The sequence below is a fragment of the Marmota monax genome, unplaced genomic scaffold (assembly GCF_021218885.2).
Source record: "Marmota monax isolate L192 unplaced genomic scaffold, Marmota_monax_Labrador192_F-V1.1 WCK01_AAM20220418_F8-fsc00019, whole genome shotgun sequence".
NCBI classification, from domain to species: domain Eukaryota; kingdom Metazoa; phylum Chordata; class Mammalia; order Rodentia; family Sciuridae; genus Marmota; species Marmota monax.
In genome coordinates, this window is record NW_026695242.1 from 13,621,626 (window position 1) to 13,648,908 (window position 27,283).

The 27,283-nt window shown below is 35.2% G+C and overlaps 1 pseudogene; it reads left to right on the plus strand.

Moving 5' to 3' along the window:
* The first annotated feature begins 23,150 nt into the window (after positions 1–23,150).
* LOC124075937 (AP-1 complex subunit sigma-2-like) lies at positions 23,151–23,624 on the plus strand (annotated as a pseudogene).
* Positions 23,625–27,283: the final 3,659 nt, after the last annotated feature.

The following is a 27,283-nucleotide window of genomic DNA, read 5'->3' on the forward strand; positions in this document are numbered from 1 at the left end:
TGTCCCCCCTGACAAAATAAAAATAATCTAGGTGCATGCTCTCTTTCCAGCACTGCCCAGCATGGAGCTGACCCTTGGGGTTACTGAGTAGTCCCATCCTTGACCTAAGGAACTCATGTTCATGTTTTGTGTGGTTTCTTTGCAATTTTCTCAGTTATTGCTGCATCCAGCTCCTTTGAACCCAGCTCATCTCCCTAGCCTGGTCAGCTGGCAACAGTCCAACACTGGCAGCAATCAAAATGTCCTTTAGGTAAATGCATAAACAATCAGAATATACCCATACAGTGGGATAGTCTTCAGAGATAAAAATAAATTAGCTACAAAAAGACACAGAAAATGTTTAAAAATATATTGCTAAGTGAAAGAAGCCAGACTTCAAGAGCTGTATACTATCATACACCAACTATACTGCAGCCTATTAAAGGAAAAAAAAAAAAACATGGAGATAGCAAAAAGTCAGTAAGTGGTTTCTAGGAGTTAAAAGGTTGGAGAATAGGGAAAGAGGCAGGAGAACAGAATAGGTGAAGTACAGGGGGAACTTCCAGGGTTGCACAATATTACTGCATGATGTAATGATGGATACACAGTGATATATGTTTTGCAAAATTCAGAACTGTAGAACACAGAAAGTGAATCTTCAGTTTATAATTATGTAACGATACTGGTTCATTCACTTGTACCACACTTTTAGATGTCAATAGTAGGTTAAATGGCAGGGGTGGGTAATTTGTATATGGAACTATCTATACATTCCACTCAAATCTGAATCTGTTGCAAAACCTAAAGTCTAATCATTTAAAGATGGAATAAAGGAGAACTAGATCTCCATTGTTTGTGCAATTGCTTTTTCAGCAGACTCCTTCATTAAGGTGGGCTTCAGTTTGAGAAGAGGGTTTTACTTAAACCTTCCTGACCATACTTCCTAACTTCATAAAATCTCCTTCATAGGGACTTTGATCTATGCACCAAAGACTTTGGTTACAAACATTTCCTGCTTGCCTAAAGTTTAACTGTGGAATATTTGGCAGTGTCTTTGATGGTCCTTGACCTGGCCATAACACTTTATCATCTTTAATGTTCTGGGCTGTGAGTGGGGATAGGAAGATTTGGGAGGCAGGACTATGTTTTCTCTGTTTTTCTAGCGCAGGGCTGCAGTTGACACCATTGCCTTCATTTCCCTGAGATCATCTTCTCCACAGCTATGGGAAAAGACACAGGCATCATGAATGAATCGACCTATTTAAAATGCATCCAACTATTAAATCTTTAAAGGTGTGTCAAGACCAATCTCTCTCTCTCTCTCTCTCTGAAAGGTACTTCATGATCCAGTGATCTCACTTGTGGGAACATATTTTTTCCTGAATTTAACCAGAATGAATTATATGCTATATGAGGAGCCTATTTCATTTTTTATTCTGATCACTGATTCATATCCTTGATTTGTTCTTTTCTAAGAGGATACAACTATGTTGATCTTAACTGAGTGTACATATTAGCATATGTTTACAATAAAAATATACTGGTTTCTTCTCTGAAACTTTTTTTCTGAAGTCATAATTTCTAATTTTCTACTTCTTTCTCATAAGTTATACAAAATAGTCTGCCAGCTTCTCTCTCATAAAAAAAGAGAAAAACAGTTAATCTTTCTACTTGAATGGTTATATGGCCCAGAATGTGACAAATCATAAGCCACTATAAGTATATTCTTACAATGTAATTTTATATACTAGTTTTATTTGCTTTATTAGAGCCAGTCTTATGTCCAGAGAAGTAAAGCAGATAGCCTCTCAGGTAAGGAGAGTTGGGAGCAACAACCATACAGACAATATGAAGACTACAATAATTTATACCAAAGGTTCGACAAAGGATGAAGATCCAATTAGGAGCCCAAGGACCCAGATCCTTCTACATTTCTCCCATAACAGGATTCATCAAATTATATTGCAATTGTCTTTACTTATCTGAGGGTCCCATCTACCTTTAAACTTCATAAGTATACAACTACATGTGTCTACTTACTGTTTTATCCCTAACACCTAGAAAAATGCCTGGTTACATTATGCACTCATTAAATAATTATGAAATAAAGTAATTAGACTAAATAATCTAGGAAAATCATTAAGATTCTAGCAATATACAATGGACTCATACTCTATTTAAAAAATCCTCTCTGTCTGTTCATCTCCAACCAACTCTCTTAAGTCAGCATAATTAAACATTTTCCCCTCTTTAAGAACATTTTCTCCTCTTTAAGAACATTTTTTTCCTCTTTAAGAATCCTCAGGTGTTTTGTTTCTTTCTTTGCTTGAGACAGGGTCTCACTAAATTTCTGAGGACACTGCTACGTTGCTGAGGCTGGACTTGAACTTGTGATCCTTCTGCCTCAGCCACTGGAATCTCTGGAATTATAGGCAAGAAATACATTATTTATAAAAAGCTTTAATAGTTTTGATTATAATTACATTTTAAAAGGATACAAAGCCCAATCCAATGATGATATTCCTATACCCATTAAAGAACAATGAGCTTTCTTATAGGTTTGTAGGATTTTCTTATGTATTATGATTATGGGTTCCTTGTCAGATATATGTATTATAGATATCTTCTCTCATTCTGTCTTTTGTTCTCTTAGTTTTTTTAAATAAACCGAGAAATTAAATGTAAATCCACTATGTACACTTATGACTGATACTTTTTTGTGTTCTGTTAAAGAAATTCCCTACTCAGAGTACTTAAAGTTATTATCTTACTTCATTTTCTAAAATAGTTATTATTGAATAACTTGTATTTAGTGATATAATCTAGGTAAAATGGTTTGAGGGATCAATGATATTTATTTTCAATACATGGACCTTCATTTTTGATTAATTCTCCCCATTTATTTCCTCATTGTATTATATTTACATGTTTATCCTACATCAAGTGAAACTATATTTTATCTTAGGTTACTCCATAAGGCAGAACCTAAACCAAGGACATGTGTGCCAATAGTATATTATGTTATTCCAAGATATTAAGAGTATAAGAGTGGAACAGGTAAGAAAGGAAAGTCAATACAAGGGTATACTGCTTCCTGTTTATCACTCTAAACAATATTATTATTCAGAAGGTTCTGTCCTTCTAAAGGAAAGTTCAGAACCATGCCTCAGAATTATGTACCCATGACATGAAAGAGAGGAATATTTATCCACTAATTCTCATTCCCTGACTAACAGTTATTCCAAGAGTGTTAAGTCCCTTTATGCATGCTCTAGATTTGTTGGGTGGGAGACTGTCACTACCCTCCATAGTAGCAGAAAAGTCCTGGGGCAGAGAGGAACAGATTTATGGTACAGATAAAGGGAGGTGTCATAATTGCATCTTCATGCAACAGGTTATTGCACTTCCTGGATTAAAATGATGGACTGAGAAGATGTGAAACAGGGCATACAATATGTTGATAAAGTTCACCATTATTTCAATCAGATGTGCTCAAGCCCAGTCTACCACAGAGACTTTAAGTAGTCATCTGCAATCCGTAAGAAGTCTCAGTACAAAAATCTGCAACAATTTTTGAAGTTAAACTGATATTTATCTCTCCCTTCATCATTGGCTACTATTCTGGATTTCTCTTACCCACAGGCATCACTTCAGCAATATCAGATGCCTTGTCCCAAAGGTGATAAAGGTCTCTTTGGACTAAAGATAGAAGAATTAACATAGTCCTTGGGCAAGGTAGTGAATGTGCATTGCTGTCCTTTGCACTTAAACTGAACTATTTTATTATCTTTGCAGTTAAACTTTTTTTTTTAAATTTTTTATTGTTGGCTGTTCAAAACATTACATAGTTCTTGATATATCATATTTCACACTTTGATTCAAGTGGGTTATGAGCTCCCATTTTTACCCCATATACAGATTGCAGAATCACATCAGTTACACATCCATTGATTTACATATTGCCATACTCGTGTCTGTTGTGTTCTGCTGCCTTTCCTATCCTCTACTATCCCCCCTCCCCTCCCCTCCCCTCTTCTCTCTCTGCCCCCTCTACTGACATTCATTTGTCCCCCTTGTATTATTTTTCCCCTTCCCCTCACTTCCTCTTGTATGTACTTTTGTATAACTCTGAGGGTCTCCTTCCATTTCCATGCAATTTCCCTTCTCTCTCCCTTTCCCTCCCACCTCTCATCCCTGTTTAATGTTAATCTTCTTCTCATGCTCTTCAACCCTACTCTGTTCTTAGTTACTCTCCTTATATCAAAGAAGACATTTGGCATTTGTTTTTTAGGGATTGGCTAGCTTCACTTAGCATAATCTGCTCTAATGCCATCCATTTCCCTGTAAATTCTATGATTTTGTCATTTTTTAATGCAGAGTAATACTCCATTGTGTATAAATGCCACATTTTTTTTATCCATTCATCCATTGAAGGGCATCTAGGTTGGTTCCACAGTCTTGCTATTGTGAATTGTGCTGCTATGAACATCGATGTAGCAGTGTCCCTGTAGCATGCTCTTTTTAGGTCTTTAGGGAATAGACCGAGAAGGGGAATAGCTGGGTCAAATGGTGGCTCCATTCCCAGCTTTCCAAGAAATCTCCATACTGCTTTCCAAATTGGCTGCACCAATTTGCAGTCCCACCAGCAATGTACAAGTGTACCCTTTTCCCCACATCCTCGCCAGCACTTGTTGTTTGACTTCATAATGGCTGCCAATCTAACTGGAGTGAGATGGTATCTTAGGGTGGTTTTGATTTGCATTTCTCTGATGCAGTTAAACATTGATAAAAATGCATTCACAATATCAGTACCCAGTGTATTGATCTCTTCCAAGGACAATGCCCTTGGTTAGTTTAGTAGTAGCTCAGTACTCAGTGGCTGTGCACCCTGTCCCTTGGCTAGAAATGATTGATCCAAAGGAAAATTTCTGACCTAGTTGGAATGGCCAGATTCTTCTAAGGGAATATTGTGTTTTAGACTAGAAAATAAACAGAAACACAGTCAGAAGATTAGTCCTGTTAACAGCAACTACCCAGAAATGTCAGTAACCTCTTGATACTAAGGTCCATGGAAGGCTATGATTGTTGCTGTTCTTTCTAAGTTTTTGAATGTTAAATTCTTACTTAAATTTTGTGTGATGATTCAAAATCCTTATGATAAATTTCCCATATTTCTTTAAGTATGATTGAGATTTCTTATTTACAACCAAGTGATTTAATAAATAATCATCATCATTTAAGAGTTGGTTCCATATCATGAAAGATGTTCCATTTTTATCCTCCCAAAGCTCTTATATTCCCTGCCATTTTTCTTTCCTCACATTTTATTAATGAATAAAAAGCCATAATTTATTTGAAATACAGTTATAGTTTGGTAGATATTTGGGGTGCGAAAGAGTCAAATTTTCTGCCAGTTGTAGGAAGTAGTTTGATTTTTATTTAGCAAACACCTAGCATTTACACTAAACGCCCAGGATAACAACAATATCCTCTCCAATCAACAGAAGAAATCATTGTGTCTGTGGGAGAATCTACATAGCATGTGACCGTGTTTGTCTCCTCTTCTGATTGGTGTAGCATTGTGGGTCACTCTGCGATCTGGTTGCCTAGGTAACCCAGACAGTAGCAGATCTTTAGGGTGGAGCAACTGTGTCTTAGTGCATGGGCGTGCCTTCCTACATCCCCATGGGTGGAGCTATGCTCACCTGTTCCTTTGTAATATTACCCCTTGTCCTGTTTGGGATAGAATGTTCCATGGAAACACCTTTTGTGTGTCCCCTTCTCTTACTGTCCCTTGGGTGTGGCCTTGAAACCTGACCCCTTGCCTCATTTGAATGGTTTCTCCTCAATAAAAGGGGTCAGAAAGTGCGGGCTCTATCTCTTTCTGGGAGCTGTCACAGAACCCCCAAATAAAAAGGTATTTCTGTCTCTTGTGTGGTTATTTCATGCAGCCCAGTTATTTCACTTTCCCTGGAGTGATCCCTGAGTGTTTAAGTCGCCAGGAACACGACACCTGTCCATATTATGAAAAGAACAGAAACAAATAGAAAAGAGTACTTGGAACGAAATTATATTTAGCAAATTATGTTTGGTCTGCTCTTAATTTTATGAGATATTGTTTGGTATATCAAGAAAAAAAAAAGGTTTCCCTCGATAATTAAGCTGGAGCAATATTGACTTAAACACAGATAATAGGCTAATGCCAATCTCCTCACTCTTTAATGATCAGTGCATGCTATGAATATTCAACAAGCAGATACTCTATAGAAAAATTCCCAATATTATTTGACCAGGAGGTGTTCTTCTTGCAGAACATCTGCTAGGATTTGGATTCTGAAATAAATACTTGTAGAATGCGGTCAGAGGGAAATAAGTAATTACTGAAGCTCAGAGTCTGTATTCTCTTCACCTTCAAAGAAATAAGTTTTGTAATGTTGTGATGCATAATAAATTTTGAACAACTGAATTAGTGTGTGAATGATTGTGTAAATGGCTAAACTGATGCTATCCTACAGATATGACTACTTTGGGGTTGTTTAGATTTTTATGTATTTAATTAAAACTGTTGAATGATTACAATGTTTGAATTTACTGTGCATTATATGTATTGATTTCTTTAAACCAAATCAAATCCCTATGACATAAGTACTATCATGATTTTCTACTTTATTGATGAACAAATGAAGACTTAGAAAGTTAAGTCTGTCCAATGATACAAAACCAACAGGTGGAAAGCAAGAGTGAGAACTCAGTTCCATATACTTCAGGATTTTACATTCATAATTAGCATAGTAACATCTCTTCATTGTCCTAAATTTTCTGCCATTTGATAAAAAGTCTCGTAGGTATAAGGCATGAAAAATTTCACCTGTTCTTTCCTTTTGAAATTGGGCTAGAAAAATATTCACAAAGACTGCATGAAATCTATTCCTTATTTCCCACTCAGTGAAGCTGAAAGGTGTGTTGGAACACGTCCAGGTGGGAGACAGTAAAACTAAATCCTCTCCTAGCTCTGAAAGCTACTGGACCTTCAGACTCTTTTTTTTTTTTTTTTTTGAAGATAATAAGATTCACTTTATAAAGTTGGTCTGGGGATTAAAAATTATACATGTAGCTGAGCATGGTGGCACACACCTATAATCCCAGCGGCTCAGAAGGATAAGGCAGGAGGATCACGAGTTCAGAGTTCAAAGCCAGCTTTAGCAGCCACTAGGTGCTAAGCAACTCAGTGAGACCCTGTTTCTAAATAAAATACAAAATAGGCCTGGGGATGGGGCTCAGTGGTCGAGTACCCCTGAGTTCAATCCCTGGTACAAAAAATAAATAAATAAATAAATAAATAAATAAATTCTCATATATATATATATATATAATGAACAAGCATGGTAACTAGAATGTAGACCCTTGAGACAGACTACTGGAATTTGAATTCCAGCATCAATGTGTTCTGAGTATTCTAGTGCATCTGCTAAATTTCCTAATCTGTAAACTTGATTGATATAGTATCTTAAACATGGGGTTGTTAAGAGAATCAAATGAGTTAATATACATAGGGCACATAAAATGGTGCCTTGCTCATAGAAAGGTACAAGGTACAATATATGTACAAGTTAAATATATTAGGTAATCTCCAAATATCATCTATTATTGGTACTGATCCCATAGGCACATCAAAAATATTATACTTTAATATTTTTTCTTTTTTAATTTATTACTGTCTCTACGATTACTAGCTATAGGATCTGTCAGTTTAATTTTTCTAAGCATTATTTATCTTAAAATGTGAACAGAAAACTACCTAAAATGGTTTTCAAGAGGATTAAATTGCTCATCATATATAAACCCCTGGCACATAGAAATATTTCAATTAAAATTGGTTTGTCTATTACTCCCTTATTTGCTTCCTTTTCTCCTTCTTCCTGAAATTAGGAAGCAAGGCTTGCTCCCTGAAAGTCTTAACTATCAAATAAGGGTGTGCTTTCAAAAAGATGTGGTGAGCTGGGCATAGTGGCCTGTGCCTGAAATCCTAGCAACTTGGGAGGATTGAGGCAGGAGGATCACAAGTTCAAAGATGGCCTCAGCAACTTAGCAAGGCCCTACTCAACTTAGAGAGATCCTGTCTCAGAATAAAATATAAAAAAGTTCTGAGGATGTGGCTTAGTGGTTGAGTGCCCCTGGGTTCAATTTTCAGTAGATAAAAACAAAAACAAACAAACAAACAAACAAAAAAAAACAATGTGGTGAATCATTCAATTCAAAAAGAAAATCTCCAAGTACAAAAATGCTTTCTATAGGACTTGGATGTTAATATAACTCAGATAGTGTAATGGGAAATATAGCATCTCAAAATATTTCTCTTTTTTGGAGGCACACATTTTTAAAACTAGTATATTCACTTAGAAAATTTGTTACTTGTTTTAATAGGATATTTTTGAGTGGCAAATAAAGACCTGAGAGGATTAGGTAAACATTTCCAAAATCTTGGGAATATTTTTGAGGTAGCAAGTTGCTGGAATTTGATTTTCCTGATCAAAGAGTAGTTTTTTGTTTTTTTTTTTAAATCCTCTGATTTAATGTAAGTCTAATGAGGCAGAGAATCTTGAGTCAAATGATCTCTTACTAACGCAAGATCCCCTAGGGCCCTGTGAAGTTACTGATAGCTTCATATACAATGCTCAACACATGCATTATGGAAAAATCGTCATTATAAATTGTATTGATGCTGTGATTAAATGCAATCTTGCTTTATGTCCTTTGAGAGACTTAAAATATTATAACCTGAAGACATGAAGTTGTTCTAACCAATCAGCACTAATAACATCATACATGTTCATTGAATTTTATAGCTACCCAGAGATTTTACATACATTTTGGCACATCATCTCTATGAAGTAAGTAGCATAATTATTATTACCCAGTTTTATAGATTAACAAAAATAAGATAGAGAGAGGTGAAATGGCATGCCCACTGGTAGCTTGTAATTAAAGATAGAACTAGAAAATCATTTTTATTATACAAGAAAAACATGTTATTTCTACTAAACACTATTTCCCAGCAATGTAAGAGGTAAATATATATATATATATATATATATATATATGGATTTTTAAAAATCTGCTCAAATATAAAAGAGTAGAGTGGGGATTTAAAAAAAAAAAGTTCTTTCTGACAGTAGTAAATCCCAAATTAGAAAATTTTGTCAAATTAACTACTTTTAGCCTTTGCTCTATACTCACTATCAAATCTTTCTTATTATTTAGGATCCATGAAACTCTGGACACAGCAATGAGCCTATGAACATAACTTCACTGCTAGAACCATCTCACTGCTTCATGAATGCCAAATCTGCCCATACTTCTCCTAAATAAAAGTATAGCAAAAACAGAAATAACCCCTATCAATCCCACAAGCGTTTGTTTTGTTTTGCCTTGTTTTAAATACTCACCTCACTATCTTTGAAGTATTCTATAAAGTATCTTTGAAATCTATAATCATTGTGAGGGAACATAAAAGTCTACCAATAATTTTCACCTTTTACAAAATAGTTGGGCTATAGATTCATATTCCTTAATGATCAGCTGATAATTGATTATGTGTTATAGGGATAAGTAGTCAAAAACAAATAAGCAAAATGAGAAAAAATGCATTGTATCATTAACTTTTTTTTTTGAAAAAAATAATGTATCAGTGGACTTTAAAAGAAAAGATTTTCAATCCTAAGGATGTCTTGAATAATATGTGAGAGAGTATCTATGTGGGTGTGTGGGTGTGTATGTTTAAACCAAGAAGAAAATCATCACTAAAAATTGCAAAGTTAAACTTGCATTTAAAAGTAAGAAGAAAAGTCCTCATCTCTGGCACATAAAAACTTTTATATTCACAATATTATTTATTCATTGACTCCTTCTATGATCACTATTCCCTTGACTGTTCTTCACCTTTTAAAAACAGGACATGACAGCAACAATGGCTGTATTAGTGAGAGAAATCCAGAGGGGAAACAGTCTTGCTTATTTTTACAGAGCCAGGGGTTCTTTTCCTTACGTGCACATCTTCAGAACTACCATCTGTGCTAGGGAGAGATAGCTGGAGGAGTGTGATAGGGAGCCATTGAGAGGAAAGGTAACGATTCCAAAGGGGAAGTTAAATCACCCAGCTGTCAGGGTTTTAGATGCTGAAAATGTCATTTTAGTAAATAATCCAAGCCTCTCTCTTCATTTCCAAATACACCTTGGCTCAGTGGCCTTGTCCCCACTGCTGCATGGGGGTGGGGATAGCACTGGCAGTATATCAATGGCATCACAACTGACTCTGAATGCAGTTTTACAAAAGCCCAAGGAGCATCAATTCACAAGACAAGAGCCAAGCAGATCCTTTTTTGCAGCAGTTTGATCCACCTGAGTGCCTCTGGTCACTTGTCCATTCTCTCATCAGCATTCGTCAATTTTAAATGTTTAATCCTTAGTCAACTGTCTCTGGAAGATACAGGAGCCCCAAAACATATTAAGGGTAGGAAATTTAAAGAGGTAGAACCATAATGGCCAATTTAGAACTATAATAACGAATTTAGAACCATAATAGCCATAGTAGTTATTTTAAAATCTTCTTAAAATCTTCCTTTCATACGAATGTTATAAATACATATTAAAGTAGAAATTCAAAATAATCTCAGTAAACTTAGAAATTTCCTAATTAATGACAGACAAAAGAGATAAAATGATCAAGGCAACATTACAAAATTCTGTACTATGTAGGTATTTCTGAGTAGAGAGAATTGGTAAATCATTTAATCTTAACTATCTGTCACTCACCCTGCCATTTATAGATTTGATGTCAAAGGCCCATAGAATGCTCCTGGCTTACTAATTAATGGCTAAGATCCTGGTGTCTGAATTGTAAAACAGACTGTTTTTCGTTATATCAAATAACATTTATTAAATAAAAGTTGATTGCGAGTTTATATACCAGTCATATAGCCAAGCTAAATCAATCTGAATTTTTCAATAAACCAAATTAATTGTTATGGTTTACCTAGAATTGAGAGACTAAACCTTTGAAAACTCCCTTTGATGCAGAAATCCTAGAATAACTACTTATGCCACTTATTTTCTATATATGACAAGAAAAAATAATTTTATTTTCAATTAGAAGTTAGAAAAACTTAGAATCCTATACTTAACTGTGATGAAGACTGAACTTCACCTTAACAATAACAAGGAAAGTCCAATCCAGGATGACAAATGCTAATAGTGTTTTATCACCTTTTTTAAAAAATTGATATAGCAAGTTCATTTCCTCAGAGCCTCATACACCTCTACATGCATATAAATTTGCCAATTGGGGTATTCAGGAAATGTTAGGCTCAGATTCCCATATGAACATATGAAATGTAATTCTGAATCTTAATCAGAAACATTCACAATGGCTCATGAAATAGAAAAAAAAAAGGAAACAATCTTCACAGGAACTAGACTTGTCATTACTTTATTTCCAATTCCACATGCCAAATGGAATTCTGGAAAGATAAGATAACTGAAAAGTACTTTACAAGGGAAAAATTGCTCTATTAGTCTGATGATAAAAGTAGATAAATAAATGCCTCTTTTCCTTCTTTGGTTTTCTAATACCACTTCCTGACTGTGGGTAAAGGTGTAAATTTAAGAGACACAATTGAGTATCCACGTATTTGTCTATTAGATTGTGGCTACCCAGCCAATTTAAAATGTAATGTTCAACTATGTTTCATTTTATTACCTCCAATTTAAAACAGGGAAAAACAATTAAAAAAATGTGGGTGTAGTTTTATGAGCACCACTAAAGTAGTATTATCACAATCTCAAACTGTTTTCATTCAAAGAAAAATCTATGGTCAATCTTTGCCTGTCGTCATGTCGAAATGGTTGTTGAAATAAGAAAAAAGTAAAAGTCCAGGAATTTGAGCAAATTTTCACTCCATGGGATGTTTGGTCAAATATAGATACCCCTAAAAATCTGTTGCTAAAACAAAATGGTTTATTGATGAGTAATGAATTAAAGTATAGAATATTCTAAGTACAGAAATGTTTAAATATAATATATAATAATAAATACAATATATATTATATATAATTATAATTTTAGTATTCATGTAAGACTATGCCTTCTTCTCAGTCTTATAAGACATTTTCAGAAGTGGATTTGGTCTAAATGGATGTGTTTAATTATAACACAATGGCATTAACCAATAGGGTAAGTAATTTTAATTCTTGAAAATACTAGTAGTTATTGCTCATGAGCTAGGAAAATGAAATATCTTGAAAAACAGGATTTATTATAAAGTAATTTGGCCATTTTAAATTCTAGTTTAAAAGTTACCAGACATTAAAATTGCATACCTTTGGAAAGAGCTTTAGAGAGCACTCATTCGAAATTTGCTCACAATTAGTCAAGTTGGCTCTGTTTCGAGGTTGGGGTAATTTTGAGAACTGATGAAATTATTGTTTACAAATAGAACTTGTGGTGGGTTGAAATCATTGTGTGTAACCAACTCTTGGCACCCATGCTCTAATTCAGTTATACTTGTTTATCTAACATACTCCCCTTCCACCTCACCTTTGTCAGACACTGACCAGGGTGGTATACTTTGCCAACCTGGATAGAAGGATGGGATCTGACCATGGGACTTGAAGATCTTCATATGGAAACTGCTGTTTAGGAGGAGTCAAGGGGCTTAAAGTGTAAGTGAAATCAATTACCAATTCATGCACGCTCTTTGTGTGTAGGTCTCATGTATAATTACTACACCCCCAGTGTGTAGGACATTCCCAGTATTTCTCAAGTACAGAAATGACAGCTATTAGGTCAAAGGCAGAACTAACAAAGAAAAAAGAAAAGAGGAACTAAGACCACCCTGATAGTTTTACTCCTTGTAAAAACTCTGTGCCATCGAAGAACTTTCCACTGTCATGTATAACTGATTAGAACTAACAAATAAATTGAAAAAATAAAACAAATGTTTTCTCTGATAAGTGGATGCTAATCCATATTGGAGGGGTGGTTCATGGGATAAGCAGATGGACTTTGGATGGGGCAAAGGGGAGGGGAGAGGGGGTAAAGGGTTAGGAAAGACGGTGGAATGAGATGGAGATCATTACCCTAGGTACATGTATGATTGAACAAATGGTGTGACTCTACTTCACAGCAGAGAAGTGAAAAATTCTGCTCCATTTGTGTACAACAAATTGAAGAGCTTTCTGGTGTCATCCACAACTGATTAGAACTAATAAATAAATAAATAAATGGATCTATGCTATAACTTTTCCTCTTAAAGACTAAGGAAAATATCATAATTATATGCAATATATTTACAATTATTATAATTACTGATATTATTTTTACAAATCATCAATCATGAGAGCATGAATTAAAGGATACATAGTACTCTCATCTCCTGTTTCCTTAACAAACATTATTCCCCAGTAAGTGTAGAATTGGCTCCAGAATCCTTAACAGAGCATGCCAGAGAGCTACCAATTGTAATTGCACTGTGAAGTGTGAGTATCACAAGTCATTCTCAGTAGGAAAATATATGAATTGGCCTTCTAAAATGTTCTCATTTTCACAACAAACATACAAGCAACAGAGTAGATAAATTGGACTAAATTAAAATTAAAAGCTTTGTGATTCAAAGGATGCTATCAAGAAAGTAAACACACAGAGAGACTGAGAGATAATGTTTGCAAATCTTACATCTGAAAAAGAACTTATATCTATAATGTAAAAAGAACTTTTATAACTTATTACTTAACAAGTCAAATGATCCATTTTTTTAAGTGAACAAAGGATCTAAAAAGCTAAAAAGCCCATGAAAAGATTTTCAACATTCTCTGGTATGCTTTTTTCCTCCAAAATTTATGTTAAATTTTAATCCCCTGAGCCAAAAGAGGTAGGGCCTGGAGCAGGTGATTAGGTTCTGAATACTGTTCCCCCATGAATGGGATTAATATCCTTATAAAAAGGTCTGGAGGGAGCCTTTTTTGGCCCTTTCCTGCCATCTGTGATGTGAAAATGCAGGAATAAGACACCATCTTGGGAAGAGAGAATGAGCTCTCACCAGAAATCAAATCTGCCTGTGCATTGATCTTGGAAGTCCCCACCTGCAGAACTATGAAAAATACATTTCTATTATTTATAAATTACTCATATATGGCATTTTGTTACAGTAGCACAAACAGATGAACACATTATCTATTTGATTTGAATGCAAATCAGACTGGCTGGAATGTAAAATAAAAGCATTTGTAAAAATGCAAAGAAACTGGAATTCTTACCCTTAAAATGGAAATATAAAATGATCCAGCCACTTTGGGAAAATAGCCTGACAATTCCTTTCAAGATTAAACATAGAATTAACACACAATCTAGCAATTCTACTCATAGCATGTACCTAAGAAAAATGAAAAGTTATCGCACAAATAAGTTGTACATAAGTGTTCAGGGAAGCATTATTTATAATAGCTAAAAATGGAAATAACCCAAAGATTTATCAACTAAAATTTGGCTAAATGTGATATATCCATACTGTGAAATATCACTGAGCTATAACAAGATGAACTTTGAAAATAATGCTAAGTGAAAGAAGCTATATATAGGAAGAAATATTGGATTTCACTTTGTGAAATGTTCAGAATAGGCACATCCATAGTAGATTAGCTGTTGCCTAGGAATCTGGGAATAGAAGGGGAGGAGAGGGATGACAGATAATGAGTATGGAATTTTTCTTTGGGCTAGCTAGTGAAAATATTCTATAATTGATTATGGTGATGGTTGTACAATTCTGTGAATATATTAAAAGTCATGTGAATATATTAAAACTCTTCACTTTTAGGTGGGTTAATTTTACCATATGTGAATTATATCTCAAGAAAATTTTTAACAAAAAAGTTTTTAATTTAAAGGATTCTCAGAACTACCTTTTCTACAATTTAACGAGAAAGGATCTCCACTTTGTTCATGCAATGACATTAGTAAGGTCTGAAGAGGACCATGGTTATATATGAAAGGACTCTGTGTTTATAAAAAATTGCTGAAATATACTGAATTCAACAAACACCCATGTAATATACACACACATTACTATGGCAAATAGCCTGAGCCTCTATTCAACAGGTTAAACATTCTTTTTCATTCTAGTCAATCACATCCAGTTTTCCAACAGTCTCCCTAAGGGTTTTATGAGCAAGACCAATTAGTCAGTATCGCTTTATTGGATTGTTTAGGCCTGCCAACAGTTTGGTGAATTACACAGCTGTCACATCAGTTCATGAGTGATAGTCGGCAGAAAGACAATAGCAGTGACAAAAACACCCAGTATACAAATCACAGGAAAAATAAGAGCCTAACTCTTCTAAAGTAGTGAGGAAAATCATTGTAGGGGAAAGAGAAGCATACATTGATTTCTGGGTATTTTGTATACAGAAGTGTGTCAAAAACACAGTAGGAACTCAGGAAGTGATTAACCACACCTCCCTCCTCCTGAAGAACCCAGTAGAATCTCTTTAAGATGCTCAGAATCTTTTCTTTACATAGATTACACCAAGAAGAATATAAATACATTACACACACACACACACACACACACACACACCATACCCTACTAACCCATATACAAATAAAGAGATATAGACACACAGATATATGTTTACATCTCTCCCTCTCGGTCTCTCCCTCTACCCCTCCTTCTATCTATCTATCTACCTACCTACCTACCCATCTATCTATCTCTGCAAATCTGTGAAGGCAACTTGAAAGTCTTTCTTATAATTTTCCTAATTTGTGGTTATCTACGTGTTTTAGTGTAGGTTGTCTGAGAAGTCCATTTTGGATAATGCCAAAATTGGATTAAATGAAAAAGAAATTTATTGAAGAAAATGGTTGTGAGAGAGAAAATGATGAGGTGAGGCAGGCACCAGGAGAGGCAGGAGCTATCACTAGATTGTGAGGTGACTCTTTGAAGGAGACAGGGAGGGAGAATTGGTAGAGACCTCTGGGACTACTGTGCAGTCTAAGGAAGTTTTACAAAAGCTGTTGAGTTCTTGAGACAAAGTCAGACATGAGAGGAGACCCACATCTGTCAAGTACAGGTCTGCCCTAGTTATGTGTGACTTGTGTAGTCATTGGTTGGGAGCAGTCTATAGGAAGCCTAGCTTCAGTGAAACTGCAGAAACACCATCAGAGCAGAGGGGTTTGAGGCTCTGGTCAATTATAGTTCCTGTTGTTGAAAGTCAACAAGATGTGTCTCATGGACCCTACATTATGATTCACAAGCCTCATCTATTCTTAGGAATTCTTGCTCTGTGAAAATGTCTTAATTCATGAGATATTTTCAAATGCAAAGAAAACATTATTGATAGTTATCCTGGAAATAATAACATGGCCATAGGATAGATTTGTAGATATTTAATAATCACTTGTTGATTTTGATTTTGTAATTTTTTTATCTCTTTTTTAGTTATACATGACAGTAGAATATATTTTGACATATTTTATGCAAACATGGAGTACATCTTATTCTATTTGGGATCCCAGTCTTGTGGTTTTACATGATGTGGAGATTCACTATGGTGCAGTAAATTGAAGAAATGGCCCAAGTCTCCCCACTGCCCTCTATTTATATCCTTTTTGATGTGATTTTTTTTTTCACTGCTTCCCTTAAGAAGGCTGTTTTCTCACTCCTTGAATGTAAATTAGCTCTTTAAGTTGCTTTGACCAATAGAATGTGACAGAATTGATGATATGCTTATTCTAAGCCTAAGCCTCAAGAGAGCTTGTGGACGTCCACGTTCTTTCTTCCTCCTCCTGCTTGGTCATCAAGAACACGACTGGTGGAGCCTCTTAGAATATGAGAGATGTGCAGGACATCCAAAATGGCACAGATGTCTCACTTGAAGCCCCATACATGGGAGAGAGAGCCTAGCTAAGATTAGTAAAGCCACCTTGCAAACTGACAAAATTGGCCACAGACTTGCAAACTGACAGTTGGTCACAGGCACGTGACAGAGCCCTGACAAGCTAAGCTGAGATCTGCAGAACCACCAGCTGACCACATTGCTGTGATCAGTAATAAATTATTATTTTAAATTCTACATATCGGGGTGATTTATTACTTATCAGTAGCTGACTAGTATATTATCGATCACTTGAAAGCTTACATGTTTAAGCTGTTGGCCCAGTACTTGAAGGATTTACACTATACAGCCACACATGCACAGTCTCATGTGTACACACTCACACACACACACACACACACACACACACACACCACATATCACAGGGCCCAGTGAATGGGGCTTCTGACTATATTCTATACCATTAAAAAAAAGATCCAATATCATAGGTGGTTATGGCTTTAGCTACCACAAGCAGATCCCTTGTGGTTGACCCATTTGTCCTATTTTAATATGTGAAGACCAGGAAGAGGTCCTGGAAGCCCTGAGTAATCGGTGCCACTGATGAATGATACAGACAAATTATTCCCTCAGATCTTTCCAGAAAATTTGGAGAAGGTGATTTAGATTCTACTCTAAAGGACTGAAAACTAACCTTTCTCATCTGTGTAGTTCTAGCTTCTGTGATAGATCTGGAAACTCAAAGGGATATAAAAGTGATCCATATCCATGACAATATTTAAAGACAAATGCACAAGAAACTAATTATGGTATTAAAATCTCCATTTTCATCTGAAAACACCAGAGTTGTTAAATGTCTGATCTTAGCATACTATTTGCAATCATAATCTTCTACTTCTGATTTTATATCTCCATCCACAATGGACTGCATGTTAAATGAATTCAATATTTTAAATTAAAGAAGGCATACTCCATATCTATGCTGCCAAATGTGATAATTATGTGGCTGCTTTTAGATATTCATTAAATTTCTGGATAGTAATTTGCTTTGTTGGGAGACCTGTAAACCAAATTATCCATAGTCTTATCTATAACCTTGAAAGATATCTGAGAAATAGGAAGCCACACACACCCCATAGAAGCATCCTCTCCATCTCTATTAACATTTAAACAAGGTCGTCAGAACCCTTAAAACTCTACCACAAATACAGTTCAGCCTGTAGTGCTACTTTTGTATCTGACAGAGATACATTTTCAGTTCTGGTGTTTGGAAATGCTATGGCTACAGAAGAACTGAGCAAATTGCAGACTAGAGGCCACAGAAACTCCCGTTGCTCACTTTTCCCCTTGTCCTCTTTCCCAGGGCTTTCATATATTGACTGACAGAATAAATATTCCAAGGCACAGCTTACATTATACATTCCCAGATGACAAAATTTTAAGAACTTTAAAAACCCAAAAACCCAAGTTTCTAAAGACCTCTAAAATCTGGCTATTGATTCCCTTTCTATCCTTAAATCTTCATTAACCTGCTCACCCAACAGATGCCCCCAACTCTTCACTCTTCTCCTAATTGATTTTTGATTTTTGCCTTCTACCTATGTGTTAGTCATTTTTCAGTCCTCTTAACAAAATACCTAAGATAATCAAATTATAAAAAGAAATGTTTTATTTTGGCTCATAAATTTGGAGGCTTGGGTCATGATAAACTGGTCAAGTTGCTTGGGGTCTGTGGCCAGGCAACACATCATGGTGGGAACACAGGGTAGAGCAGTATATCTCACCTCATGACCAGGAAGAAAAAAAGAAGAAAGAAACCAGGGTCCTACAATCCCTTTGGGGCATTCCCTCAATGATCACAGACACTCCCAATAGGCCCAGCTTCTTAAAGTTTCCACAACCTTCCAGTAATGCCAAACCTTTAATATACAGGTCTTTGAGGGACATTCAATCTCCAACCATAATGCTTTGATAATCTCACTGTTCAGTAAGAATGCCTCTTCAACTGTTTCTGTTTGTATGACTGGGTGTATTTTCCACAATCCAATCCAAATGAATAACTTTAACCTACATAATGAAGCGTTAACTACAAACATGTCTGTCTCACTATTAGGCAACAAACTTCTTGTAATTAGGAGACATCTAGTTCATTTTTTGCATACTCAATATCATCCAGATTTGTGCCTAAAATTACAATATTAATAGTAATAATAATAAATTAATGCTTTATATGTGAATATGCATGTTATATGTATGTGTGTGTGAGTGTGTGTGTGTGTGTGTGTGTGTGTTGTGTGCACGCATATGTATTCCATTCTACCATCTTAGGATTCAAAAGAAGAACCCATCTCATAATATTTAATCCAATAAAAATATAATTGTCCAGTATACTACAAACAATTTCTCCTTTTCTGTTTCTTATTCCTCCCTAACCTAGGCAGGCCTGTAATGACTCCCCACATAGTCACTCAATGCAAGGGACTGGTCATGGATAAAAATGCCTCTTGGAGGAAGAACTAAAATAAGAATCTTTCCAATATCTTGGGATTCTCAATTCTCCATTGCAATTGCAGCTATCATCGCTATAAATGTAAAGAAAAGGAAGTCATTTCCTGTGGTTCCATTCAATTACTCTTTCCATACAGAAAAGAGCTTTACAAAGTTATATCTTTTATTGTTGAAAGACTCTCAGATTCATGTGCATTCATATATTTTTATATTTTTCTTCAACATTGAAAACAAAAATTTTCAACCTCACCATTTACACAGAACTAGGGGTAATTCTTCCCCCTAACACATCCCAAACCTGGATACTTACCATGGATATTGACCTCAAGAGGAAATGAGCATCTTCCTCTCCTTCTGGGAAATTTCCCTTCTAGTAGTCGTGGTGTCTTTTCCTTCTTGAAGGTCTCATTCAAGTCCGTACCACTATGCCTGAGACGCCCTAAACAGTAAACGTGAATGGGTCAGAAAACATTTAAAATTGTGGATTTTATCATATACATATTATGTCTTATTTTAAATAAAAAGCTCAGAATCCTTTCTTCTCAGGGGGTCCCCTAGTTCTACTAAATTTCTTCAACCATTCCTCAGTAATCTCAGCTCTCCATATACTGTAAAGGTCATGGGGAGCCATAGCCTCTGCTACCCGAAGAAATCTCCAGTTGTACCATCTCCCCAGCACACATTAACAGGACCAAATATATATCTCAAGTTGTGCTCTTCCAGATCTCAGTCTCTGGAACTAAAGATAATTGATCATTCATAACTGAAAGAGGGGAAGAAAAAAAAGGGAAATGAAAGGGAAGCCAACATAAATATAACAATTGAACATAATTTCTAAATTTATTTAAGTTCTATTATATAAATATGAGTCACTGTATTAAGCAGTTTTTCATATTGTTTATCTTTTAATCCTCTCAACATTGGTGAATGTCAGATTAAAGAGTATCTGTTTTCATTGTCTATATCCTTGGCTACCAAACTCAATTGTCCTGTTATAGATTCTCTCTGTGCTGAGCTTATTTAATAGAATGGAATGTATGTAGCTTCATATTATTTTCAAGCAAGTAAACCTGCTTTATCCAATTTTTCATATTTTTCCATATATTGATGAAGATGCACAGTACAAATATACATTCAGCGCACTCTTCCAGGATTAAATTTGCTCTTCCTTTCTCAGTATCTTTGAACAGACATCCATAAAATGACATCCATAGATGTTTTGTTTTCTTCCCTCCTGAATTAGTCTGGTTTTGTTGCTATAATAAAATGCCCAAGGCTTGGTATTTTATTATTTAAAAAAAAAAAAAAAAAAATATATATATATATATATATATATATATATATATATTTTTATTTCATGGTTCTGGAGGTTCAGGAGCATCACACCAGTGTCCTGGTAAGGGTCCCCCTGACCACATCAAACATGGCAGATGACATCATGGCAGAAGAACCCAAGAAAGAGAAGTTAACATTAAGTTTTTCTGGCAGCAAAAATACTCATGGAAAGAAGAATAGTACCACAATAATATGCATCACTCTGAGACTGGAAACATGAACTTCTTTACTCTGTTTAAAATCCATTGATCCCTACTGATCCTTCATATCACAAATTCTGGTGAATGGGAAGAACATGTGACTGGCTGTCAGGAGGACCTGCCACCTACAGCTTTTGTAGAGCAAGTTCCTTAACCCACTGAGCTCCAGTCTTCTCACCTTGGAAATCAAAGTAATAGCTACACTAAGAGTTGGTGAGAAGATTAAATGGGATAATACATTTAAAACACATGTACAAATTCTCCAGTTCATATAGGGTTCTCAATAATTGTGGTTGTTAATATCACTGAATATTGTCTCTGAAAATATTTTTAAAAATAGATATCATCAAATAAGTATCTGAAACTTGGTTTTAAACTTTTTAACATGTGTTATTGATCCTGGAACTACCTTTCCTGAATTCTAATGGCTATTGAAAAAGTATGTCACTAGTTGACTAGATGAAATTGCAATGATGAGAATCTTTGGATCATTCAAATTTAGCAGGAATACTGTAGATTGCTGGGGAAAAACGTCTTCCATTCTACTCTCCCTGAAAAAAATTGAACATTTTATTTTATTCCATTTTAATTTAATTTATTTTCCTTTTTAATTTTATTTTAATTTTGAGACAGAGTCTCTTTAAATTGTTTAGGGCCTTGCTAATTGCTGAGGCTGGCCTCACATTTGTGATCCTCCTGCCTCCAACTCTCAAGTTGCTGGGATTACAGGCATGTGCCACCATGCTCAGCTTACTGAACATTTAAAATGAAGAAACCATGCTTCCTTTGAGTATAGATATAGCAAAAGGGTTACTATCTTTTATACTATATTTTATATATGCTGTCCTCATATAGTGGAATGTACATGTACTCCATTGGATTTGCTCACATTCTGGATGATAAAGAGTGCTATGGAGGAAAATAAATCAGAGAAGGCAATAGATACTGTTGGGAATAGAGAGATTGCTAGTTAAATAAGCAGTCAGTGAAGACCTCAGTGTCAACATTCATTTGAGCAAGACCTGAACAAAGTGAAAAAGTTTAAAATGAAGGAAAGTATTCCAGGTTGAACAGGCAGCACTGAAGACTCAAAACCAAATGTGTTTACTCTGGTCAGAGGAGAGTGAGAAGAACAGCATGGTTGGAGCCAACTGGCAGTCTGAGCCCTGTCTCCAAGCTGGATCTCCTTCACAGAAGTTGGGGAGCCACCAGAGGTTTCATACAGAAGAGCCACTTGATTGAATATGATGTTTAAAAGTACCACTATTGCTTTCTGTTGAAACAGACAGTTAAAGGGAAAGAGAGGAACAGAGAGACCATATTAGGGGATCATTGGCAAAAATTGAGGCAAAGTCAGGTGGTTCTACAAGGGAAGTCTTGAAAGCAAGTATTTGTATTCTGGAAATATTTTGAAGACAGAGAAGATGGGACTTGTGAACAGATAGGATGTGGAATACACCATAGTCATGGTAAGTCAAAATTTTATTTGAGCACCAGGAAAGGAGATGTATTAACTCAGGCAATGAGGGATGATGAGAAGTTTGAAGGGAAGATAAAGAGTTCAGTTAGTAGCATTTTTATTTTGATATTTCTGTTAGACATAAAAGTATCTAATATGAGAATAGTATTTTGGTCTGTCTTTTAAGGGAAAGCATAAGCTACTGTTGTGATTTGGATCTTAAATGTCTCCCAAATGCCAAAGGCTTGGTCGACAGCTTGTGACACTATAGGAAGATGGTAGAACCTTTGGTGGAGATGTTTGAAGAAAGTTAGGATTTGGGGACTCTGGCCTCTTTCTCTCTGTATGTGTTCTAGCTTCTATGATACAAACAGCTTCATTCTACAACATGCTCTCCACCATGATGTTCAGCCTCACCACAGACCCAAAAAGAATGGAAACAAATAATCATGGACTAAAACTTCTGAATCTGTGAGCCAAAGTAAAACTTTTTTCCTTTTAATATGATTTTCTCAGGTATTTTTTTTCAGCAATGAAAGTTGACTAGCACAGCTATCAATACCAAATATATGATATTAAAAACCTTGAAAAGAGGTAAGACCTACTAAGAAGTTATTGATACAAGAAGGATTGTTCACTTGGATACCCCAAAGTTCTAAGAGAAGGGGAATCAAGAAAGTAGACGTAGGGCTTCTTTTCCTCAGCAAGACAACAGGGACCTCCCCTCAGCCACCACCACCCACTCTGATTGAGCTTTAACATGTTCACAGCCAGTGGTCACCATGAAGTTTATGTTGCATTTTAGTCATCAGTTTCCACTGAAGAAAGTTTTGACTGAAGAAATGGTACATCCCACTGTCAGACAAAGAGAAGAAAAAGATCACAAGAGAACTTGTTCAAACCATTTTAGCACAGAAACCTAAAATGTGGAGCTTTCTTGAGTGGCTAGATCTGAAGATTGTTCACAAAAGATATGCTAGTCTGTATATTTGCTGTGCTATAGAGGATCAGGACATGAACTAATTGACCCAGAAATAATTCATCATTATGTGGAACTACTTGACAAGTATTTTGGCAGTGTGTGTGAACTTGATATTATCTTTAATTTTGAGAAGGCTTATTTTATTTTGGATGAGTTTCTTTTGGGAGGTAAAGTTCAGGGAACGTTCAAGAAAAAACATCCTTAAAGTGATTGAGCAGGCTGCTTTACTACACAGAAGCCATGTCATGAATATTTTAATGTACCTGTGTACTAAATGACTATTCATCAAGTATGCAGAATTTCACAGAAGAAATAGAGAGCTTATATACTCATGAAAGAAAATATCCTCAGCTTGGTGACTATCTTGTAAAATAATAATAGGACATTTCAGAACCAGTACCATTACAATTGTATTGTTTTTCCTGTTTGTATTCCTCTTTCCTATATTATTTTATTCTACATATGACACCAAATGTACAAAATTACCACAGATCTATACCAAGGCACATTATAATGAAAATGCCTAGCATGCAGATTAAAGTTATGATCCTAAAGTCCAAAAGAGAAAGGAATCAGATCACATATAGGGGGGAGACCAATTTAAATCTCAGCACATTTTTCAAGCTAGTCCCTCAAAGGCAGGAGATCCTCAAACAACATATACCAAGCTCTAAAAGAAAGTGAATGACAACCAAGAATCTTACAACCAGCAAAATTAAGCTTCAGATTTCGTGACAAAATAAAAATCTTTCATGATAAGCAAAAGTTAAAAGAATTGACAGCGAGAAACTCTGCACTACTCCAAATCCTCAGCAAAATATTTCATGAGGAGGAAATGAAATGAAAATAAGCTACTTCAATACCTGGAGACTAAACAATATGCTATTGAATGACTTGTGGATAACAGAAGAAGACATCAGTGAGGAGATTAAAAAAAAAAAAGAATTCTTAGAGGTAAATGAAAACTCTGATACAACATATCAAAATCCCCGGGGCACAATGAAGGCAGTGCTAAGAAGAAAGCTCATTGCATCAAACTCCTTCATTAAAAGAATAAAATGTCAACAAATAAATGACCTGATATTACATCTCAAAGCCCTAGAAAAAGAAGAACAAACCAATACCAAAAGTAGTAGAAGACAGGAAATAATTAAATCAGGGTGGAAATCAACGAAATTGAAACAAAAGAAAAAATTCGAAATATTGACAAAACCAAAAGCTAGTTCTTTGAAAAGGTAAATAAAAGTGACAAACCCTTAGCCACCCTACCAAAAAGAATGAGAGAGAAATCTTAAATTACTAATATTCAGGATGAAAAAGGAAGTATCATGACAGACACTATTGAAATACAGAAGGAAATTAGAAACTATTTTGAAAATTTACACTCCAGTAAAATAGAAAACCTCAAAGACACTAACAAATTTCTAGGGGCATATGATCAATCCAAACTGAATCAAGAGGATATACACAATTTAAACAAGTCAATTTCAGGCAGTGAAATAGAAGATGCCAGCAAAAGTCTACAGACCAAGGAAAGCCTGGGAGCAGACAGATTCACAGCTAAGCTCTACAAAAATGAAATTCTCCTATAAAGGAGAATTACTCCTCAAAGTACTTCATGAAATATAAAACAAGGGAACCCTTCCAAACTCATTCTATGAATATAGTAATATCCTAATACTAAACCAGGCAGAGACACATCAAGGAAAGAAAATTTCAGACCAATATCCCTGATGAACATAGATGCAAAATTTCTCAATAAAATTTTGGCAAATTGCCTACAAAAACATATTAAGAAAAGAATGTTCCAGGGCTGGGGATGTGGCTCAAGTGGTAACGTGCTCGCCTGGCATGCACAGGGCACTGGGTTCAATCCTCAACACCACATAAAAATAAAAGATGTTGTGTCCACCGAAAACTAAAGAATAAATATTAAAAAATTCTCTCTCTCTCTCTCTCTCTCTCCTCTCTCAAAAAATAAATTAATTAAATTAAAAAAAGAAAAGAATGTTCCATGACCAAGTGGGATTCATTCCAGGGATGCAAGTTTTTTTCAACATATGGAAATCAATAAATATAATTCACAATATCAATAGACTTAAAGATGAGGATCATATGATTATATCAATTGATGCAGAGAAAGCATTTGACAAAATATAGCACCTTTTCATGTTCAACACACTAAAAAAATTAGGGATAGTAGGAATATACCTCAACATTATAAAAGCTATCTATTCTAAACCCAAGGCCAACATAATTGTAAATGGAGAAAAATTGGAAGCTTTTCCTCTAAAAACTGAAAAAGACAGGGATGCCCTCTTTCACCATTTCTATTCAACATAGTCCTTGAAACTCTAGCCAGAGCAATTAGATAGACAAAAGAAATTAAAGGGATAAAATAGGAAAAGAAGAACTCAAAGTATCATTATTTGCTGATGACATGATTCTATACTTACAGGATCCAAAAAACTCCACCAGAACACTTCTAGAATTAATTAATGAATTCAGAAAACTACCAGGATATAAAATCAATACCCATAAATCAAATGCATTTCTATACATCACTGATGAATCCCCTGAAAGATAAACTAGGAAAACTACCCCATTCACAATAGGCTCAAAAAAAAAAAAAAAAAAAAAAACAACTTAACAAAAGAGGTGAAAGACCTCTACAATGAAAACTACAGAACACTAAAGAAAGAAATTGAAGAAGGCCTTAGAAGATGGCAAGATCTCCCATACTCTTGAATAGGCAAAATTAATATTGCCAAAATGACCATACTACCCAAAGTGTTCTACAGATTCAATGTGATTACAATTAAAATACCAACATCATTCCTTATAGAAACAGAAAAAGCAATCATGAAATTCATTTGGAAAACCAAGAGACCCAGAATAGCCAAAGCAATCCTTAGCAAGAAGAGTGAAGCAAAAAGCATTACAATATCAGACCTTAAACAATACTACAAAGCTATAATAACAAAGGTGCCAAAAACATACATTGGAGAAAAGATAGCCTCTTCAAAAAATAGTGCTTGGAAAAACGGAAAGCCAAATGCAGCAAAATGAAACTAAACCCCTATCTCTCACCATGCACCAAACTCAACTCAAAGTGGATCAAGGACCTTGGAATTAAACCAGAGACGCTGTGCCTAATAGAGAAAAAAGTAGGTACAAATCCTCATCATGTTGGATTAGGCCTCAACTTCCTTACGAAGACTCCTAAAACACAAGAAATAAAATCAAGAATCAATAAATCGAATGGATTCAAACTAAAAAGCTTCTTTTCAGCAAAAGAAACAGTCTATGAGGAGAAAAGAGAGCATACATTTTGGGAGCAAAGTTCTGCCACATGCATTTCAGATATAGCACTAATCACCAGAATATATAAAGAACTCAAAACACTTAACACCAGAAAAAAAAAAAAACCCAATCAATAAATGGGCTAAGAAGCTGAACAAATACTTCTCAGAAGAAGATAGACAACAGATCAACAAATATATGAAAAAAATGTTAAACATCTCTAGTAATTGGAGAAATGCAAATCAAAACTACTCTAAAATTTTATCTCACTACAGACAGAATGACAGTTATCAAGAATACAAACAACAATAAGTGTTGGCGAGGATGTGCGGGGAAAGGCACACTCATACATTGTTGGCAGGACTGCAAATTTGTGCAACCAATCTAGAAAGCAGTATGGAGATTTCTTAGGAAATTTGGAATGGAACCACCATTTAACCCAGCTATCACACTCCTTAGTCTATGCCCAAAGAACTTAAAATCAGCATGCCCATCAATGTTTATAGCAGCTCAATTCACAATAGCTAAACTGTGGAAGGAAAATAGATGCCCTTCAATAGGTGAATTGATAAAGAAACTGTGGTATGTACACACAACTGAATATTAATCAGCACTAAAAGAACAAAATTT